General features: G+C 38.1%; 1 protein-coding gene across 3 annotated transcripts in view; it reads left to right on the top strand.

The window, feature by feature from the left end:
* Positions 1-358: 358 nt before the first annotated feature.
* Positions 359-6,000, top strand: part of Neto (Neuropilin and tolloid-like) — a 46,904-nt gene continuing 41,262 nt past the window's right edge. For all 3 annotated transcript variants that reach the window (XM_028317164.1, XM_028317157.1, XM_028317147.1), the window contains exon 1: positions 359-372. The gene's annotated coding sequence lies outside the window, so the exon portion shown is untranslated. The remainder of the gene's footprint in view (positions 373-6,000) is intronic.

Genomic DNA, 6,000 nt, shown 5'->3' with positions numbered 1-6,000 from the left:
TGACGTAGGCATCCGCTAAGAAAGGATTTTACGAAACTCCACCCCTAAGGGGGTAAAATGGGATCCACGCTTACGAAGTCGCGGGCGGCTGCTAGTAAACATATAACATTGTAATTAATCTGTTGAAATGGAAGAATTGTCTGACATATCAGCGTTAAGCCCAAACTATTGGGAATAAAAACTAATTCCTTTTCTAAAGTAGATGAGCACCTACTATACCAATTTAGAAGTGCTGTCTCCTACTAATGATCCGCCACAATATGCATCCGTCATGGCTCAAACTCTATAATTTCCTGCCTTATAATCTTACCTTGCTCATTATACTCAGATTAGCAATCAAAGGTGCTTTTAATTAGTGACCAGGATATTGAGGTAATTATGAACTAATTAATTTAATTATTGCAGATATTGGTCAGTTCAGTGGATTGATAAAATTATGTCAAAGCTATACAGTGTACAGCTTTATATAAACCACGAAAAAACACCTAATAAACAACCGCAATTTTATGGTATTGAATAATTTGAATTATTATTAATACTTACTTAAATAGAATTTTTTAATGTAACAGTTTAAGACTGGGTTGCACCATCTTACTTTGACATAAAAGACAATCTGTCAAACAAACAAAGTACAAATAAATAAAAATTCATTTATTTTTCAAAAAATACTTGTATACAGAGTTATTACCGAATCCTCCCGGTAAGAATACAAAATACCGGTTATCATTATAGTTACGGTTAAAGTTAAGTACTGCAACTCAGCCTAAGTATTTATCACTAAAAGTACATAAACCCTTCGAAATAGGCTAGTTTCCTAAAAAAATTTTTTTAGTCCGTCATGTTTAATATCAAAAAATATTGGACACATATATTTTTATTTGTCAATCTAACAAATAATTACATAGTTATGGTGCGTTGAAGTTCCGCACGACGTCACAACGTGCGGCACTTTTATGCAAGCATTAACGTCACGGGCCTCTTCTTATGAACTTTGGCGTGCTTTATCTCTTTAAATTTTCATTAGTTTGAAAAAGTGAAAAATACGTGTAGAGTATTTTTTGATAAGTTAACTGACGGACTAATTAAAACTCTTGCTTTTTGACCCAGGAAACATCCCTATTAACTTTATCATCATCAGATAATTTCGTCTCCACTGCAGAAGGAAGACCTTCTAATCTATACTTCTATACTAATATTATAAATGCGAAAGTAACTCTGTCTGTCTGTCTGTCTGTCTCTTTTTCACGCCTAAACCACTCAACCGATTTTGATGAAATTTGGAATAGAGATAGTTTGAGTCCCGAGAAAGGACATAGGATAGTTTTATCCCGGTTTTGGAAACAGGTACGCGCGTGAAAAAGTTTTTCTGTGACAGATAAAATTCCACGCGGGCCAAGCCGCGGGCGGAAAGCTAGTTCATCATAAGTAAATAAAAGATATACTGGCAAGACGGGTTGGGGAAGCAAGAAAACTGTTTCAAAGATGAATTCGGAACATGAAATATACAGTTTAATATACCAGAAGTAAATTGGTTAAGCTCCAAAATACCGTAACTTATGGTAGAGTTGACTAAACTTTTGCAAGCTCTACAATATTGACGTGACACTTCGCCGCCATTTTTAATTAATTCTGTCACAAAGTGGTATCTGTGCGATGCTCAGTTCCCAAGGGAATTAATCTAGATTAAAATCCACTTGGAAAGGATCGCAAACAAATCGTTGGATAGCTTGTTTTAAAAAATGTAATTCCTTCTCTTTGACGCTGAAGTGATGTGCCACTTTCCAGTAATCCGGATTTAAGCACGCGTGCGGATCTGGCCCTTAAAATTAATATACCTAGCGGTACAAAGCAACAAAGAACTGAGTGAGCGAGATGTCACTAGCAGCAACACTGGTATTTATTGTCCGTGGTGCATAATCTTTTCTTAAAGGTTTTAAACCTTTGTTTGTCACCTGTCATCCGCTTTGCAATGGAGGGAAGTCGAACCTTAATTTCGAACTCCTATGTTCTTCTGATTAATTTCGTTGCGGGTCCAATGACAGTTTAACTTTCCCCCGGGACAAACTTGACCTTCTTTGGTTGGGTTTTTGTGGCGGTCAAGCTGTAGATAATGGCTACACAGGAGTTGCAGTGGTGGGAACGAGAGGTGGGAATAGTCCCGTTAGCAGCAACACTGGTATTTATTGTCCGTGGTGCATATCTTTTCTTAAAAGTTATTGAACCTTTATTTGTCACCTGTCATCCACTTGGAGGGAAGTCGAACCTTAACTGCGAACTCCTCATAATTATGTTCTTCTGATTAATTTTGTTGCGTGTCTGACAGTTTTACTTTTCTCCGGGACAAACCTGATCTTCACTGGTTGGGTTTTTATTGGCGGTCAAGCTGTAGATCCTGGCTACATAGAAGTTGCAGCGGTGGAAACGAGAGGTAGGAATAGTGTCTATTATACGCAAAGGCATCAAGTTAAAAAAGTATTCTTCGTAAATAAAAAGCTTCGTAGCCTGAAATCTGAAAACGTAGGCCATTAGGGCATTTCCTTTAACAATAAAGGTAACTATTGCTTGTCTGTCTGACAATAAAGGTGATAATCGCCTGTCTCTAGACGATGTAGCAACACTGATAATCCAGGACAAAAGCAAAAAAGCCCTCAAGCAATAAATGTGTTTATCGCAGGTCTCATCAGGAGACAAAGTGATTTCGCTACTAAACTACAGTTTTGTTGTTGAAATGTAAACGGAAACTCAGACATATTTTTTTTTTATCCACAACGAGGAAGCTCTTGGCCTGTATCTCACCTGATGGTAAGTGATGAGCAGGCCGAAGGTGGAAGCAAGCTTCACCCGGAATCCTCAACCACGGAGGAAGTGGCTATCTTACCTCGAACTGCCGGAACACAACAATGCTGTTAACATTGCTGTTATGGCGACAGACTTAGGTAAGATGGTGGTAGCTAGCTAGGCGGACTTAGAACAAGCCCTACCACCAACCAAACCGAACAGAAAAATCTGCCCCCACTGGGAATCGAACCCGGGACCTCTGCGTCTGAAGCAGGTGGTCTTACCACTAGACCACAGAGGCGGTTATCAAAGCCTTCCTATCTATTTTATGAATTAAAATACTGCCTACATGTGCGGCATGTAATGCTGTCATAGTAAATGGGATAGATGATAAGTTTTACAACATGCTAGGTTGATGTAATTTCTACTCGAAATCGCGAAACTAAACCGCAGAATATAATACATATGAGTTCGAATCGACAAAGCCTTGTAGATGTTCCTCATACATTGTATGTATGTAATTTTAATATTATACAGGGTGTTGATTTCAATCCTCGCCATATTTACGGAGTTGATTAAGTAGCTTATTCTGATCACGAATCAGAAAAAAATTGACTTGAAAATGAAAACGAACTTTAACTTTAGTTATTCAAAGAAATTAACCTATTTACACTACCTACTTTACGTGGATTCCTTAGGCCGTAGGCTATCCGACATGAAAGCGAGTGATCCGCGTAGCTCGATGGTGCCGCAGTGTAAACGTATTGCAGTTGATTGCGAGCCACATACTCGTACAGTTGATTTCGCATGGTAAATATTCGCAAAGAATCGTCTTTCGTTTGTAATTATTTTTTGGCGGATAATGTGTTTATATAAGTCTTAGATCACCTAATTATATATGGCGAGGATTGAAATCAACACTCTGTATTATCAAATCTCTTGTCACACGGCTCTTTAGATTACGAATATCTTTCTGTCAATATAGGCACTTACGTTACTTACGCCCGTATTGACAAACGATGGCTGCTTAAGTGAAGCAGCAAATCGAACGTGCAGCGTTGAATAGAGCTCTGTGATTGATTCGTGTGTTACCCTGTGCGTCCACGCGCACTGTGATACCTCATAGTAATGTTTGTGAATACGGGCTAAAATCCAGGCTGAATTTTAGCCGAAATCTCTTCCTATCTAACAATGATGAAATGACGTATCCCAGTTCTTTACAGGCTTTTAGCTTGTTCTAAATCGAGAACACTGATGTACTTATTTTAGCATAAAGTCACGTAACACACGCGTCTTGCGTACATTATTATACCCAAACAGTGATATGTAGATTTTAGAGATGTAGGACGTGTAAAGTGCTTTTCAAAACAAAGACTTGTTTGTATAATTTGTATAAGTAAAGTAGAAATATGTAGTAATGCTAAACATCATAGCACGGGGATGATTAAGCATTTACACATAGAAAACCCCCAGTTTTAAGTAAGTACCTACGGAACCGTAAAACACTTATTTATTAAATAACGCATTTATACAGAGTGATTTTGCAAACTGTTGACCCAGGAGCGTCAGAATCATTAACTTAATCAATTTATGTTTACGTTATAAATTAAAAATAAAAAAAACTTTTTTAGAAAACTTTTTTTTTCATTTCATTATTTTTGACAACAGGTAAAAATAATTAAACATTAAAAAAGTGTTTACGTAAGGGTCCTTCCTTCCCACGGCAATCCAGTTTTGCGGTATCCAGTAATGCAGGATCCTGCAAAACTGGATTGTCGTTTACGTAGGCGTTACATAATACAGGCTGGTCGCATTAATATTACAAAGCACCTCGACACCTCCGTCGGTTTTATTTTGCCAACCCTTTTAGTGTTGCCGTTTGTGTGAACCCTAAATAGGGTTAGCAGTTCTTGTAAATATTTTAACTAGATTTTGCCTACAGCTTTGCCTGGAAAAAAATCAGTTTGTCACAGAAATAGGTATGCTGCACACCGGCTTCTTGACCACGCGGAACGACTGGCCAGCAAAAAGAACTGGATTTTTTTTTCATCGACGAATTGTATCTTGACTCTGATTTTTCTCACGTAATGCTTTCTCCACAACTCGACGTTTTAATATTTTTTTAAGTCGGAACACAACTATTATTTTAACGTTTTTTACCACATAATCTCTAGCAATGCTTTATTTACTACGCATTGGAACCACGTACTTAACACACATGATTTAGATCCGCCCTCAACCAGCCACCTAGCGTCAATTAATCAGTTATTCCGTACCCTTTTACAGTATTAGAGCATCTAATATTATCCTCCTCTTTCTTACCTTTTCTATTGTTTTATTTCCAACAGAATTAATTTTAAATTGTGACAACCCTATATTGGATTACGTAGCGTTTTCACCTTTGACTGACTTGCTGAAAAGAAGCCTTTTCACATTTACATGTGTCGTACGTTTGTAGAAAGAGGGCAATTTCTTTGGATTTAATTAGAACGTTTTAATTGCCGTTTTAGGTTTCTAATTAGTTTATTTTTGTGACCTAGATGTTTTTATAAGTATATATGGTGATAATTTCACATCATAGTTCGTTAGCTCGTTTCAGCCTAATGACGCCCACTGCTGGACAAAGGCCTCGCCCAAGGATTTCCATAACGACCGGTCTTACGCTGCCTTCATCCAAGTATTTCCCGTGACCTTCACGAGATCGTCAGTCCACCTTAATCAGGGCTTGCCCACACTTCGTCTTCCGGCCCGTGGTAGAGCGAACTTTTTTACATAGCTGACATAATTAAATACCTGTAAATGCTTTTTCACTCGAGTTTTAAAAACACCTAGGTTAGAGAGTGGGAAAACTATAGAAGAGCATTCTTGAAGTAGCTATCTGTCTTTTTATCCCACTGCGCCAGAAGGAGGGTTATGTTTTCTTTTTTTCATCTGACTAATGAAAAAAATCCTTAACGTCAATCCATTCACTAAATACTGCAATATTATGCAATAATCTGAGTGTAGTGTGACTATAGTCTGTACTTTAAAACTTTAATGGCCACTCCGCTACCCGCGAGTGGCTCACGAGTGGCGGACGAGTGGCCGACGAGTGGCCGGCGAGTGGCGGAGTGCCAGACAAGTGGCAGTGCCACGTCGAAACTGAATCGTGGTTTTACACAATCTTGCTAAAATTTAACGCATGGACTAGCTCAACATTATGTAGTTGTAACATTTTTTTTT

Source organism: Ostrinia furnacalis, unplaced genomic scaffold, assembly GCF_004193835.3.
Source record: "Ostrinia furnacalis isolate ACB-3 unplaced genomic scaffold, ASM419383v2 OfSCF0378, whole genome shotgun sequence".
Lineage (NCBI taxonomy): Eukaryota > Metazoa > Arthropoda > Insecta > Lepidoptera > Crambidae > Ostrinia > Ostrinia furnacalis.
This window is presented reverse-complemented; position numbering and strand designations above follow the sequence as displayed.